The following is a 17,375-nucleotide window of genomic DNA, read 5'->3' as shown; positions in this document are numbered from 1 at the left end:
ATGTGCTGCCCACTGGGGGATCACTGATGTGGGAAGACTGGGTAACTCATGGGAGCCTTTCCTAGCTCTGGTGTATTGAGACTGAGAAAAAGGGCTTATTCTCACTGAGTTAGTGGAACAACTCATTCCTTTGAGTAGTTATGTCAAAGACTGACCAATTTTTAGTTGTTTTTGCTCTTGACTAATGTCACTGGGCTTCAGACCCTTTCTCAAATCCCTAATACCATGTGTATTTATATATGTATATATGGGGTGGGGAGAGCAGTGCTTAGAAAGTACAGGGAAGGAGTGAACACAAAGAGATAGGAAAAGAGAAGTTTATTTTGGATGGGGTTGTGAATAGGTAATGAACTGGGTCCTCTGTATGTTCACAAGGACCTCCCCTAAAACTTCAATGGGGGCCTTTCCTAGTCTGTAGATGGACTGTGGAATCTATTAGGATTTAAAAAAAATGTGTTTCTGAAAGGTCAGATAAAGCAGTGTGTTCCAAGTGCTACATGATACAACACGTTAGTTGAAATAGGTTTCCTCCTACCGGGAAAAGGTTATTTAAAAAGACCCCTGTAGATGTTTGTTTGTCTTAAACAGCAAAGAAAACAGCAGATAAATGCAGACCTTTGTTGTTCTGTCTGAAATATAAGCAGGAAGGAAATAAGGTAACATCACATAATAAAGAGCAACAGTCCAGGGATTGTTGAGAATCATCACAGATTTAGTAGAAATAATAACGATTAATAAGATATGTCCGCATTTTAAGTAGTTGAAATTTAGCACTGTTTTCTTTCACATAGGCTTGTCCTTTGCCTTCAATAAAACAGCACAAAGCAAACCATTTGATTTCTTTCCTCACTTGGAAGAATTAGAAATGGGCATTTTACTCTCCAATAGAAGGACTTTTTTTCTTCACCCTTCAGAGGACCCTCTCCTGTTTCTGTGCCTCTCAGTTTCTGGCCTGTTAGCTGTATTCTGTTACAAATTCTCCAGCTTCATATGGTGTATTACCTACATAGCTGCACTCCCTTGGATCTGACACTGGGGAAAGAGTAGCAGAGAGGGTGGAAGACATGAAGACAGGTGGAAGACAGGAAGACATGAGCACATGCCTGCTCATGACTGGTTGGAATGTTCATTGTAACAGATGAAAGACACAGAAAAAGTGCCACTTTACATGGGACTTTGCACACCGAGAACTCAGGTATTGTTTAAGAGACATTTTGGAAATGTTTTCTCATTGTATTTTGGGTTGCTTTAATGAACAGAAGGTACGGTGCCTAGTAGGTCAAAATCTGCTTAAAGGCAAGGCAGTCTGCTTAGTTGATTGAACTATTTTTACATGATTTTCACTCAAACTTTTGAAATGTAAGTAATTTTCTGGTTGCTTTTTAAACAATAAAATCAATGAAATATGAAACAGAGCAATCCATCGAGGATTGTTGTTGATCATCAAGATTTTGCTCTTATTTGTTCACTGTCAGAGCTTTTAAAACTCTCATTTCAACCCCTTCTTGCAGTGACTGAATATTTTGGGGACTTAACTAAAGGCACACTTGAGATTCTGGTGTCCACATACAATTCTTAATTGAACAGAGAAGATGCACGAGGTTTTTAAATATTTTTCAAGAATTATTGATAATAACTCGGAAAGTCTTCAGGTAGAAGAGATTGAAATAGTTTCTACACAACTGTAATTGAAAACACAAGAATATGCGTCAAGGAAAAATAGATATTGGTGTGCTAAAACCTAGAATATACAATGTGTATACATTCTTTTGCTTCTTTCCTCAGTTTTCTCTAAACAGAAACAGTATTGCTTCTTATGAGTAACTAGAGAGATTATCAAAGAAATGAAAGCAAAAGCTTGAGGTGTTAACTCATTGGTGCTAATGAAAATTGTTAGGACTATACTAGATCTTTGGAGTTGGAGGAAGATGGTAGGAGCAGTTCTGTGATTATGGTTGTGTAGTTTTGTTGAATTAGCCTTCTGGTCACAGTGTGGCTGTGCATATCATGCATGTCCAGATTTCTACCTTTGGACTAATGCTTTATTTCTGATTTTATTTTTCTAAATTAGGGCCACAGTGAAATGTTCACTTAAAAAAATGATCTTATCAAATTTTGTCCTGAGTACATTTTATTTCAGGGATAGAACACAGGGGCAGTGAGAAAGGAGGGAGAAGGTGCCAAAAGGAAGGATGACAAAAAAGGAGTCCAGAACATGGAAGACAAAATGTCACATTTTCTTCTGTCTGCCACAACCTACCTGATTCTACCCAATTTTATGTCAGAATTTTTACATTCAAGACCTTAAGGCAGACGTTCTCTATGTCTACCACTGACCATTTAGTCTAGATAATTATTCCTTGAGGGAGGGGAGCTGTCCTTTGCATTACAGGATACCTAGCACCCCTGGCCTCTACCTATTAGTTGCTTAGAGGACCTCTTTTCCTCTCTATTCCAAGTTATGACAATTAAAAGTATCTCTAGACATTGCCAGATGTTCTTGAAGGGTGGGCAAAATAACCACCATTGAGGATAGCTACTCCAAGGGAAGAAATATCCCCAAATAGTGACAAGTTTAAACAAGGCAAAATGGAACTTATAAACTGTGGCCACAGGATAAAAGAAGTGAAGGGGGTGGGGTAAGAGAGGAATTACATATATATTACAAAGAAAAAATCTAAAAAAGGGCTGAACATTCCAAGTCTTGACTAGACCAGACTTTGCTGCTGAAGGGGTTTGCAAACATAGGCCAGCCTCCGTTTAGACAAGTAAATGTTGCCAGGGAGGGCCTCTGCAGAAGGACTCCCATTTTACCACCTGGCTGCCTTCTCTGAGTGGCTAGAAATTGAAAGGCATCCAAAGAGTGACATAACAGTCTGTAGTTGATTTTTTTTTCTTTACTTTCTCAGTAAAGCTAGTGTTGTGTTGAAAAGTGCTTTTTGTTTTTATGAATGCTGAATTAAATTTGAGAAAATAATTTTGTGGATTATTAGTATGCTAAAATCCTAGGGCAACATTATATAAAATTTTTACCTATTTTTATAAAGCTATCTAGGGTGAAAACACACAAACCCAATCTACATTATAGCCATTAAATACTTACATAGCATATTTGATGGGCTCTTCAATAAAACCTGAATTATAACAAGTTGCCAACAACTTGGTAGGAAGCGCACACATGGTTGACTAGACCCATCATCAGAGATCTCATTTACAAAGTCAGATTGCTGCAGGAGGTTGAGTGGGGTGAAAGTACATTCAGTGATAGCATATTTAGATGTATAAAGAGGAGCTCATCTTCACTGAATGGATTATATTGAAATGTCATTTTTATAAATTTGATATCTGAGGCAAGTTTGTGGCAATGTGAATGTGGTTGGGTTGAGAGATCTTTGAGATTCTGCCAACAGTTCCCTCTTCAGAGGGCACAAATAAAATGAGGGAGGAAAAAAAAGAGGAAAAAGGAAAATAAATGCTTAATGAGGACTTCATGTCACCTCCGTATGTGGAGATTAAAATTCCCATATTTTGGAAAACATGTGGTCCAAACAGATAGTATGGTTTTCTTTCTTTATCTTTCTTCCTCCCCCCTTTCACTCTCTCTTTTTTTTTTTAATTAAGACTATTTTTTAGAGCAGTATAATGTTCACCACAAAACTGAGGGGAAAGTACAGAGATTTCCCATCCACTCTCTGACCCTACACAAGCATAGGCTCTCTATGATCAAGATGCCCTATTAGAATAGTATATTTGTTATAATTAAAGAAACTGCCCTGACACATCGTAATGGCCCAACGTCCATAGTGTATAATTTTGTTCACTCATGTTATACTTCTTGTGGATTTAGGCTAATGTATAATGACCTGTATCCGTTATTATGGTATCATACTGTATATTTTCATTGTCCTTAAAGTCCTCTGTGCTCCACCTTTTTACCCCTCTCCCCCCACACCTCACCCCTGGTACCACAGATCTTTTTACTGCATCTACAGTATCGCCGTTTCCAGAATGTCATATATTTGGAATCATACTATATATACCCTTCTTAGATCGTCTTCCTTCACTAAATAGAGGTGGTATAATATTTACTTCCATGCGTTTGTAATGGAAAGTTGAAAAGTTTTCATAAGAACAAAGAGGGATTTTTTTTACACCATTTCTATGTATATTTGCCTAGAAAATATAAGCAGATTAGCAAATAGAAGGTACAAAAATTGGAAATATTAAAGAGGGGGTAAAGCTGTGTCAGCACAGTCCAGATTAAGAATCAGAAGAACTCATTTCTTTGACTTTTAGCAACTATAACTTGAAACTAATTAATGCCTGTAGGCCACAGCTTATCCTATGTTGCCTGATGTTTTGTCATCCAAGGATGGTCAATGTCCTTGTTTTTTGTTTGTTTTGTTTTTTAAATAAATTGTCACTGTTTCCTGGCTTTCCAGTGATTGCAACTAACATGGACAATTGTTGCCCCATGAATCCTGTGTTTGAAGCCTTTGCTTTATCAAGACAGATATGGTCATTATTTTCTAGGCAAAATATATCCATGCTTGCTTCTTCTACTCTCCTTCCTGCGATGTTCTCCTTTTCTTCCTCCCTCTCTGCATCTGTATACTGAACTTATACTTTAAGACATGGCTCATTCTCAGTTGAAGACAACAGGGAACTGTATCAGTCTTTTGATGTTCAGTATGTCCTCTTCAGTGTCTGCTTTAGTGGTCCACAACTAGGTTGTCAAGTCCTAGAGGCAGGTGTTTCTATAAGTACCTAGGACCTAGAGCAGTGTTATCGCATAGTTAACATTTAGTGTACATAAATTGATAACAGGAATATAAAAATTTAGGATATTATGTTTCTCTAATTTTCAGTAGAGAATATGTCCACTAGCAGCCTTTGGCTTTCAACTCAAGAGTCTATGATAGAGACTTCCTTTCCTCCCCACACTTTATATGTAGTAAAAGGAGAGCAATCTGCTTGACCACCTGGGGTATAGACTGATTTCTGTTGCTAGTGGGATTAGGTTTTATGATTGGATAGGTCTGGATGACCTGCCTGTCGCAGGGGCTGGATTGTGGAGGGTGTAGACAGAGGTAAGGTCAACATCAGAAGGAGGTGGTAGGAACAGCTTATTGAGAAGACAAAATGTTAGATATTATGGACAAGAAAGGCCGTTATAGCCTAAGTCACTTCTCCATGACTGACTTTGAAATTAGATTATGAAAGTAATGAATTTCAACAGAAGCTGTAATGACCAAGATTGTTCACCCTACACATCTTTTATTTATTTATTTTTAATTTTTTATTTATTTATGATAGTCATACAGAGAGGGAGAGAGAGGCAGAGACACAGGCAGAGGGAGAAGCAGGCTCCATGCACCGGGAGCCCGACGTGGGATTCGATCCCGGGTCTCCAGGATCGCACCCTGGGCCAAAGGCAGGCGCCAAACCGCTGCGCCACCCAGGGATCCCCCTACACATCTTTTAAATGCATTTTAATATAACCCTGACTGTTGGCATAAAGTATCTTATTTCTCTTGGAAAGGTCAAAATGATTAGAATATGCAGGAAATATCTTACTTGTTTGGTGGGTGTGGTATTCATGGTTTTGAGAAATCAGAAGTATGGGAGAAATGAGAAGTTAATTGCATCTACTTAACAGCCCTTCAATAGGCAATTTATAGTTTGTCTCAGTGCCTTTTCTGTATTACCGAAACCTAGATTCTCTAGATATCTGGCTGATGTGCTTTAATATCTGTATTTACTTTATCCTGAAGCAAATGCAAAGTTTCTGGCTCAGAGGACAAACTTACTACTTACGGCACCAGTTTCCCATGCCTCATTCTCTGTCTGAAGGCAATGCGTTGAGGGAAGGTGAATTCCACACATGCAAAGGAGGTCAATGCTACAGGAGAGGAACCACACAATTATGCTTCTGGGAGCTCATCTAGGAATTGGTGTTCACAGTCTCCTTCCCCTCCTGAGAGGAGGAGAGAAACCTTTGCTCTTTAATGTTAATAAACTCCCTCCAGGAAAGGTCCCCTACCTGTTACAACCCTTTGGGATATAAATGACTATTTCCTGATTTTATTCCCCTTTAAAAGGTAAACACACATTTCTGCAGAGATAAACATGTAAATCTCTCTCCCGGTTCTTTCACTATTTTTGGACTGCTATTGAGTCATGCTTTCAACCAGGTTACTGGTCATTTTAGCTCAGAAAACCCTGGCCAAGCAAAAACATGAAAGTATCTACCCCGCATTGGTCTGTTCATAAATAATGCGTTCTGCTAGAATTCAGACATGTCCAGCTCTCTTAACATGGGGTGCTGAAGGGCCATAGGAGAGGATACAACTTGAGAAAGTAAAAGATGCATTTTTAGGCTAATAATAAACCTCTAATATGGAAGTGGAAATGGGATGAGGTGGATCTAGAAAGGCCAATGATAACACAATTCATGGGCCATAAGTTTGGAGCAACATAGTGGAACAAATAGCACTTTTCTAGTGCCTGTTTGTCAAAGTAAAACCAAAAGGAAGGATCTTCATTTAATTCTGTGTGAGTCACATAATGGGTTTAGAATCCTAGGGACTGCAAACACCCTGGTACTTCTTTGTCACTTGACGGGCATCTGGGGCATCCGTGGCAGGAGGGCCTGTGAATTCTATGTAGCAGGGCTAGTATTAGTGTCCTTAGGAATTGGTGGCCAGGATATATTGATTTTGTACAACTGAGGCAGTGGGGTGTTCCCTTCACCCAGATTCTCTGCCACATCAGTAATAGTTATTTGAATCCTAGAGAAGAATTGCTGACATGTGATATGTCATTTGAATAGCCCAGAAACAGTTTGATTTGGAAAAATGGGAAACTTTGCTTGTGGCTGGAAGACCTGACATAACAGAAGGACATAAAAACTCAAGTTCTGTTTATTCTTGTCAACTCCAAAATTAATCTCCTCACCTGGTTTGCCTTTCTGTATTTTACCTGTTCCCCAGCACTAGCTGGATTCCTCCTTGTCAGTGAATTCCTCTCTAGCTACACCAGGCAATCCCACTTCTCTGTACTCTCACTACTCCTATTATCTGTGTTATAAGGCACCTACCACATTCTCCGCTGTGTTGAAAGCTCCATTTGCCCATTTGTCTCTTAATGTCACTATCTGCCTGTCTGCCTTTCTATCTAGATAAATGCATGTATGCATTGCTTCCTAATTAAATGTTAACCCCTTGAGAACTAAGACCACTTGTAATCTTCCAGGCTTATTATAATTGAAGCTCCAAAATGTTTAACATAAATGAAAAATCTAACACTGTATACCATCTTATTTGAGAGGTTATATCCTTTTAAAAAATTATGTGCTTAATGATCAAGGTCAGAATCTCAGCAGTCATTTTATAACATCTGAATCCTTTAACTCTCACTAATGCCAAATTGAATTGTAGTTACCAAGTTTGGTCTTCACATACACTATAAACTCCATAAAGCACCGTGTTCAATTCTTTATTCATTCCTTAAGTTTCAGAATTAAATGTGCCATTCTTTCCTTTTAACTTATAAACCATTTGTGATTATTTTTGAAACACTTATCTTAAAATATAAGAACTGTCCAAGCAAGCATTTCTTTCCCAAGGGAAAAGAACTTGTGTCTAGACAAGAGCAGATGGATGCTCCCTGATTCTCTTAGGGTAGTTATCATGAATGAAATTTAGAGTTTTTTTCCCCTCTTCTTCTAGGCAGTTCTTTTTCATCTTTCATCAAACAATTCAGCTCATGGGTTATGTATGGCCTTCTGGAGCTTGAATTTGATTTTGATGTTTGAAATGTACATTATCATTTTCTAAACATGAATTTATGAAAATGGCAGCCTTCAGGAACTCCCACAGAGGGAACAGATGACTGACTCTGACGAAAGAAAGTCCAAGAATACACACAGGATGGGGGGAAAATACACATAGGATGGAAGAATTAGGACTAGCTGGAATGATGCTGATGGTTGTCTGGAGAGTAGAAACAGCTGACAAATAGTCACCAGGGAATAAGGAGCAGCTTAAACTGGGCTTCCTCTTTGCTCCCACTTTCTAGTGTTCAACATCTTCTAACCTAATTAGGAGTCATCAGGATAAAGCATGGTAAGTGTATCGCTGGTCTGGACAAGATAAAATTTAAATTTAAAGAGTATTTAAACATTTTTGATACTATTCCCTCTACCACATTTCAAAAGGTTTTGAAAGGACACTTCACTCTAAATTCAATTAATCAACTAACATAAGTTTGGTATAGGAGGGAAATACTTTCACAAGAATATTAGATTAAGTTGGAGGGTATTTTGGGGAGAAAATGAGGGAGAGAAATGAATTTTGATTTTTTTTCCACTTATGAGCTTTATGATTTAAATCTCATAACTTTTAAAGCTCCCCTTTCCTCATAGATCTGATGAGGTCATAATAGATACAATGCTTAACACTGGCCTTCTTGGCAATCAAGATAAAATGGAGAATTCTAGGAATGAGTATATCAAATCTTGTCCTGAGGGCAGATTTTATTAGGAAATTCACTATTAAAAATATAAAACCATCCAAAAGATGATGTCGTCCTGCCAAGGAGAGAGAAGGGCACTGAAAACTAAGTTTTCAAGATAAGTTGTATGAACTTCCCAATTAGAGAGTTTAGCACTACTTTGAGTATTATTTTCAGTTTATTTTGCTCTCAGAAAGCCCACTTTTTGGTGATGAGTCATGTAGTTGTGCCTCTATCCAAAAGCTGGATGATTTTTGCCTCCTGATAAACAAGGAAACAGGTATATGGATTAGTAGAGATAGAGACTCATGTGAAGATGATAAGTATAAGAGCTATTTTATGAATGTGAATCTTATGTGCTAGTTATGATGGTATCTTGCATATAGTCCACTCTTTTCTGTGCCTTGAAGGCAAGATCATACTTGTTTTGTCACTGTATTCCCAGTAGCTAAGTACTGCCTAGGTTTATATAAAAAACTGTATACAATATCTGTTGAGTGTATTATTTTTAAACATTTTATAAAACCTAAAGGGAAGCTATCATCCCTCTTTTACACTTGAATAAACTGAGGTTCAAATTGGCTAACTTGTAAAAAAAAAATCAAATTTCAAGATTCATTTGCACATCTTCTTGGACCCAATAAATATAACAGAAACCTAGACCAAACATAGTTGTTACAATTGAACAGAAATTTTAGTATGTCCTGCTAACTATTTTTACTGATATTTCCACTTCTGGCATAGCACATTCATTTAGGTACATATTGCTATGTAACAAAGCATACCAAGGCTTAATGGATTAACATTATAAACATTTGGTATCTCATAGTTTCTGTGAACCAGGCCAGGTACTATTTAGCTGTGTACCATTGCCTCCAGATCTCTCAGAAGGATGCAATCTTCTTAAGGATCAATTGGCAAAAAAGCTACCTCTAAACTCACTCATGTGTTGTTGGAAAGCCTCAGTTCCTCATTTGTTGTTGGACTTAGGGCCTCAATACCTTATTCACTGTTGACCAGAGGCCTCTCTCTGTTACCTGTCCTAAAGACTTTTCCATAGATCAACTATATATATCATCAGAGTGATCAAGTGAGAGAGTAAGAAAAGGCAAGCAAAATGTGAAGCCAGCATCTTCTTGTAACCTACTCTCAGAAATGACATCCCATCCTCCTTGCTATATTTTATTGGTTAGGAGCAAGTCACTAGTCTCAGCCCATGTCCAAAGTGAGAGGATCACACAGTGGCATGAATACCAGGAAAAGAGGGATCACTGGGGCCCATCTCAGAAGCTGTCACATATGTAATTGCAAATGCATAAAGCAGGGATGGACAATATAGTTGATGACTAACATAATTAGACATGTAGGCAAATCCCACAACATGAACTTAATAGGGACATATCTAACTTCTGGCATAGTGTACCTATTTGCTTATATAATGGCTTCTAGAAAACAAAAGTTCCACTGAATCAAGATAGAGCTATGCAGTATATGGCCAGGAGTGGGGGTGGCAGGAGAACAGTGGAGCTACATACTGGAGAAAGGAAGGCCAAGATTGGCTCAAGGTGATTGGAGAAGAGATTTGGAGCAGAGGACAGATCTGAGAAGCTGTACAGAACCTGAAGCTAGTGTATAATTCAAAGATAACAATGTGCATGTCAAAGAGAAAGAAAAAAAATACCTCACTAGGAAAAAATTTCCTCACTAGGAAGAATTTTATTTGACTTAGGTTCTGATACTCAAACATTAATCCCCCCTCCCTCTCCCCCTTCCTCCCTCCCTCTCCTTTCCCCCCCCCCATAACTAACTAACTAACTAAATAAATAAATCTTTTTTTTTTCCCTAAAAAAAGTGAAAGGTCTAGATAACTCAGGAAACCCTATCCAAGTGCTTGAACAAAATTCTGGTCATTCATGTATCTTGAAGGAAAGCATCTATGTCTAATAGGAGTATATGCTTCTGTAAATACTTAGAGAAATGAAACAGCCATTATTCATGAGGTAGATGTATGGATACATTTGATTATCAAGCAGGTCAAAAAAAGATTCTAAGTTCAGAATTTTGAAAGATCCCTGTGTGTGGGGAGAACTTAGAATGCCCTCTAAAAACTTAATTAATTACCATGATATTCTTTACTAAAACTACTGAACCAGTATAAAATGGTGGCTGGCTTCTTTGGTTTGTCCTTAGTTATTTTTGAGTGGTGCCAAAGCTACAAAAGTGTCGTCACAGCTTCAGTTTGCATTGGACTTTTCTTCTCCACTGAGTCTGACTTGGAGCTTCAGACTCTGATGGTCTCCTCACTAAATAATTATACATCATAGATGTGCTGAACTGTCAAGGTACACCCAGGGCCTTTTAAATGCCAGTCACTCTTTCCTTTAGGCAAATTTAGGCCCCCAGTGGTTTAGATCTACTCCCCTATATACTCTCTTCTCCTATTACTGAACATCTAATTGGGGGCCACTTGAATAAAATCTCTTAGCAGTGTCTGATAAAAACCATTTTGGGGAAAGAATGCCTAATATGTAGAAAGCACTTGAAACAGTACTTTCCTGCTATAGGGGGATACTGATCTTGCTGCCAGAAAGTCTCTCCAAAATAATATCTTCTGACCCCAGTTATTCTGATAATGTTTAATTCTCTGACTCCAACTATTAAAATGGAGGCATAGTAACTATTTGTTATTGGCAAGACAGTGGGGGGATATTATGTATTCCTCCATTGGAGTTGGCCAAAATTCCAACCCACTTTGGATATTTTATTTTCTCTCTAGATTTTTTCAAGTAAAAAAAATTTTTTTTCAAGTGTTCTCATTCTTTTTATTTTATATTTACATGTATTAGACTGGCTTTTCTCTAGAGCAGAGGGTCCTTGTTGATTTTCTCTTCTCTTCCCTTGACAATGAAGTTTGTGCAAGGAATACACTCACAAGATTGTGTTGGCTAACCACACCACAATTGAGTGATCCATATGCATGCAGATTTCCTAATTTGGCTCTGGCGAATTACTCAAGGATACACTAATGAACCCTCTCCTTCCTTGGTGGTAATGTTCTTACTCAAGCGGTCCTGAAAGGATTCTGAGCTCAGGTTTCTGAAAGGACCCTAAAGATCAAACCTAGATGCCCATTAATAACTTGGTTAATGACTCATGAAACGATTTAATAAAATTACTGAACTAATAGGAAATGATGGGTAGAAAGAGGCTTAGTATGTGATATGTGATACTGCTCTTTTGGTCTCTGAAATACTGAATAGTGAGTTGTTCTTTACATTCTATTCTTTCACTTCTCATCCTTCTCCCACTTGGATAGATTAGCTGTGCCAGAAGCATGATATGGGCCTAAGATGCAAAGAAGAAGAACAAGCTGGTCTCTTTCTAAAAGTGACTCCTAATATAAAACAGTTGACGTACAGATGTGTCAAACAATTTAATACATTATACTAAGTACTATAATGGTTCATACATGACTAGGAGGCTAGAAAATGATAGAGAACAGACAACTTTGTCAATTAAGGATGTTTAACAATGGCAGTTAATTCTAAATAAGATACCAGATTGAAGAGGAATTTGCCTGGGCCAAAGAAAAAGAGATTTATTTTATTTATTAAGATTTTATTTATTTATTCATGAGAGAGACAAAGAGGCAGAGACATAGGCAGAGGGAGATGCAGGCTCCCCGCAGGGAACCTGATGTGGGACTCCATCCCAGGACCCCAGGATCATGACCTGAGCCAAAGGCAGATGTTCAACCATCCGAGCCACCCAGGTGCCCCAGAGATATATTTTAGTATGAGAATAAATTCATCATGGGCATGTTGATGTGACATGGCATGTTTCCATATCATCTTTGAATACATTAAATCGGTCTAATTGAAACATTTAAATATATGTAGGAATAGGTGGAAAGACACGGATAAGAAACCATAGGCTGATGTCTGATGTTTGTATCTTGTAAAGATTTTAGAGTCCCTCTATATTAAAAGGAATCATCAGTGTTTAAAGTTAGTTGTGGACTTTTTAGATGTTTACTCAAGGGCAGTGGAGTTAGTTGGCTGTATATTTCCATTACCTCTAGTTAACCTTGTATTTTGCTCTTCTGGTTGTCAGCAGTCCTATTTGCATCTATTGTACAACTTCTTGTTCATTTCCTGATTCACCCTGTGCTCTGAAACGTCACCTCCAATGTCTCTCTGGAGGATTCAGTCTAGATCTTTCTCACCTTTGTTTTAGGATCTCAATAGACACTAGAATGAGGTGACCTTGATTTTTATATACATGCTGAACTGTGATTTCATTACTCTCAGAATGTCATCATTCTGTGGCCTAGTGTGCACTCTGCATACAAAAGTATAGCAAGAACTTATAAGCTTATTTCCAACTTTGATCACACTTTCAGGATATAAGCCATTAAGAGCAATTCAGTATTTCTGATAAATAGCAGTAAAGTGGTATCTACATTTTTGAATGTAATTTAGAAACTAGAAAGAAATTTCTATTTTTATAATCCCGTATCAAAACCCTGTTAATATATAATGTGTGAATCAGAAAGACAATACTGTGTTTCGTCCTAATTAGTGGGAAGTAGAAGCAGCATCATACTTGAAGTGGTTTCAGACTTTTTCTATCTCAGAATTACTTTTGGGATATTGATTTTTTAAGACCTTACCAGAGGCATTAGAAGAATTCATAGTTTAACATCTTAGGTCCTGTCAAGTTGGATCATTTTTCTATGAACTTTTATTTTTCTGTCTTATCGCTTTAAAAAACAAAACAAGATAAAACTAAAACAGCAAAGAGAACAGCAGCATGGAGAGCAAAGGTATATTGGTTAAAGAGTGGTAGCAGTTGACCAAGACCTATATAAATAAGTATTGAATGTGTTTAAGAACAGAGCATGGAGAAAGATTTTCTTAAGGGTCAGACCTAGAAAAACCACTGACTTGAGGTAAGAGAAATGAATGTCTTGTCAGTTAAAGTAAATAAGATAAAATTGAATTAGTTCAAGTTGTGGGTTTTACCAGGTTGAGGAATATAATAAAATTATTGGAATATTAAGGATAAATTGAACTCTGAGACCCCATTTCTAAGTAAGGATTCTGTACCTCTTCTCCTCATTTTTCCCCCTTACATAGGAGGTTGATGTTATGTTCTGTTCCAATCTTTTTACTAAAGAACATTGTTTTTTTCTACTTCTTTTGACAATGCTATGTCCACAGCAGTGTTGCCACGTCCTCAATTCCCCTAGAGAGATTCTGTACTCCATGTTGGAGCAAACGGAATACCTTTCTCCAATATTGGGGTTTTATAGCAGTTCTGGGCATGTTTTGGGCCCCAGAGCATCCCTTATAAAAGTGGTCCCTTTTTAGAGTAGATTTTAGCTTTCCTCTCTCTCCCTTGGGCACAGAATCAGACCAAGAAGCTGGTGGAGAAAGATAACATGACACCTCCTACATTTTCCTCCTCCTCAGCTCTTCTTCAGGGCAATCTTGCATAAACAGAACAAAGCCCCACAACAACACTGATCACCCTTTTATACTTCATTAAAGACCTGTATGAAAATAGAAGTGTGTGCCCAAGAGCCCAGGGTCTAGTGGGTAGCTATTACCTAACTCAACTTTAAAAAAAAAAAAAAAGAATGATTGATTGATTGATTTTGGGGGGGGGGCGGTGAGGGGAGGAAGAAGACTTCTCACTGAACCGGAACATGAAGCAGGGCTCCATCTCACAACCCTGAGATCATGACCTGAGCCGAAGTCAAGAGCTGGATGTTCAACCGAGTCCCCCAGGCATCCCTACCAAACTCTGTTCTGCAATGGACAGTTATTAATTACAGTCGAATAGTAGGCATTTGGTCAGTCACACTATCTGAGGGACTTCCTCACATAATACTGTTGATCAAAGTGGTTTCTATTGCATTCTGGTCCATGAGCTAGAACTTTATTTTTTCAGAGCCTTATTCTATAAAAAGTACAGCCTTGAGGATAATATGTTGATCTTTTAAAAATATTTGAATTGTAAGAAGATTCAAAGTAAAAGAAAAAAGATTCAAAGTTATGTAACTAAGACCCTGCTTCTACCCTGAGGTGTCACAAATATTAACATTTTACAATATCTGATTCATATTATTATTTTCCTAAGAATTAAGATATTTCAAGCCACCTTTACTTGATCTCATGACCCTCCATTCCCTTCAAAGGCATTTCCTATACTTAAGGTGGTATACATCCTCTCAGAGCATGTGTAATAAAGTTTATTTATGCTTAAATTATGCACAGTATTCTTTTGTGAATTTTTTAATTTCTCACAAATAATATCTCTTTTCAGTTTCATTTTCCCAGTCAGCATTTTGACTTTAGGAGCTTACTCACCTGACTATGTTGACTGTCTCCTGACTTATATCCCAAAGTCCATTTGGTTCCATTTTGATGTACTGCCCATGATCTTGGAGTGAACAGCTTACTGTGTCTCCCCAATGTCCCACTTAGTGGTGTCTACAGCCCTGAGATAGTGCCAGTTGGAAGGGATTAAAGCTGTCACTTTTATCCCTAGGTTTAATATAACTCTTATCAATTCTTGGAATATTCAACCTCTTAAGAAACAACTATAACCATAGAGACAAAAAGATGTTCCTGTGACTCCAGTGTATACATCCCTCCTCATCAGTAACTCTTTAGAAGATACCCTAGAGGGGCACCTGGTGACTTTGTGGTTGAGTGTCTGCCTTTGGCTCAGGTCATGATCCCAGGGTCCTGGAATCGAGTTCCGCATCAGGCTCCTCACAGGGAGCCTGCTTCTCCCTCTGCCTTTGTTCCTGCCTCTCTCTGTCTGTATCGTGAATAAAAAAATAAAATTTTAAAACAAGAAAGTGACCTAGAAAATGTCTCAGCTTACTGGTTGGGACTGGAAGGCTTTATTTCATTTGATTTTGTCCAGGTGTTTGTCAGAATGATGTGTGCCCACTTGACTCCTATCTACATTAGGAGGGTTCCCTTTTTTCCACATGCTCTGTAACATGGGTGTTATTACACTTTCATTTGTTTGCCCATTCCTAGAGGTATGAAATGATCTCCCACTGTTTACACTATAGGTTTTTCAATTATTAGTGAAGTAAAGTGTCATGTATTAATAACATGGGGTTTAGTGTTTTGTGAATACCTGTTCTGCTCCATGGTCTATTTTTTTAGTTTTTGTCTTATTCATTTGTAGGCATAGTTATTTTGTTTACACGGAGGAGTACCAATTATCAGTAAAACAATAGGGACAAAACATCAGGCAGCTCGCTGCTACTGATGATACCATGTAAATATGTAAAATTGTTGATGGTCATGATGGCAGCTTAGACATCAAATAGAATGAAATTAATATTCAGAATCTTCACTTTAGGAAGGGAAGGGAATTTGTAATTGGTTTTAAGAAGGGTGCTCAAGGGAAAATGCCAAATACATGTAACAGTATTTTCATGTCTAGGGAGGTCAATTTTAATGATCTATATTATTTAGTCATGTCAAACAGTTTATTCCCAATACCGATGGAAAGCTGAAGTGGCTTTTAATGTGGTATTTAGAAGTACATTTTTATTTGGTTTTTCCAGCAGTACAACTCAATGTCCACCAAATTCCCTTTATGTAAAGCATTTCAAAGGCACAAATGAAAAATTCAAATGATATAGAGAACCGATCATAGTCATTCACTCACAGAAGTAAATTCACCCCATGCATGCTTTGGTTTTGATCATTTCTATTGAAAGAATGGCTACTCTGTTTTCCTGTAACCTTTCTCTCTCTTTTTTTTTTTAAGTATACTTTTTAATGTTTGACTTTTCCTAGTAGAAGCACATTTTTCTAGGAAGGTTTTATCTTGAATACTTTGACCCTAGAAAGTAAAGCAATTTAGCAGAGTTTCTCACACTAAGGATTAAAATAGATGTTAAAGTATCCACAGAGGATGAAAATGAGTATAAAGATGAATCAGGCATGAAAGTTCAGAAATGGAAAATAGATGAATGATGTTTCTATTTTATTGTCCTTGTAAATAAAATGAATTGTGCTTTTGGCTTTCATTCGCCATATAAATTGATTGTTACAAGATAAAATCTGCGAAAATTGAATTATAATTTTTGAGAATCCGTGAATCAGCAGCATTTTTTAAGTAGCCAGTGGAAGTGTTCCAGACATTCCACTGAATTTACTTTCCACAAACCTCCATTATGTATGTAGGTATCTTGTTTTAAAGAAAGAGGTGCTTAACATTTTAGGAGTTTATAAATGCATCTTCTTTCACATCAAAATGGTCCTGGTAAAATGAAATAAAACTGAATTCAGTTATGATCCCAATGGTCTCTAACCCTAGGCTTTGTGCTAGAGTGCCCTGGGATTCCCTTTCCCCTCTTTTATGGTCCTTCTATGAGCCTTCCTCTACTGCCATCCTCCTTCCTTCAATCTCAAGTCCTGTCTTGACAAAAGTGGAATACACTGGATTACTTCATTCACAGGTTACTATGAAGTCATATAGGTTAAGATCTATTACTCATTACCTATGACTTTAGCATATGATATTAATTAAATATTTATCAAGGCTTTTTGAGGGCCAAATACCATCCAATAAATATGTATGTATTATCTCATTGAAACTTAAGATAGGATCTTATATTTTATAGACAAAGAAGCAGGTTTAGAAGGAGTTAAGAAAACTTAGCCAAAGTTTCACAGCTAGTAATCAGCAGAAGTGAAATTCAACTCAGGTTAGAATAACACGAAATATGTATGTATATACACTATGCCACACAATCCTGAACAGGTTTCAAAACTTTGCTGTTACATATCCTCACCATTCATGGAGTAATGGCGTGCTTCCTC

General features: G+C 37.5%; 1 protein-coding gene across 1 annotated transcript in view; it reads left to right on the top strand.

The window, feature by feature from the left end:
- Positions 1–17,375, top strand: part of CTNNA2 (catenin alpha 2) — a 1,089,255-nt gene that overhangs the window by 982,452 nt on the left and 89,428 nt on the right. The window lies entirely within an intron of this gene.

The sequence above is a fragment of the Nyctereutes procyonoides genome, unplaced genomic scaffold, assembly GCF_905146905.1.
Source record: "Nyctereutes procyonoides isolate TBG_1078 unplaced genomic scaffold, NYPRO_anot_genome, whole genome shotgun sequence".
NCBI lineage: Eukaryota > Metazoa > Chordata > Mammalia > Carnivora > Canidae > Nyctereutes > Nyctereutes procyonoides.
Note: the sequence above shows the minus strand (reverse complement) of the source record. Positions and strands in the feature narration are given on the sequence as shown.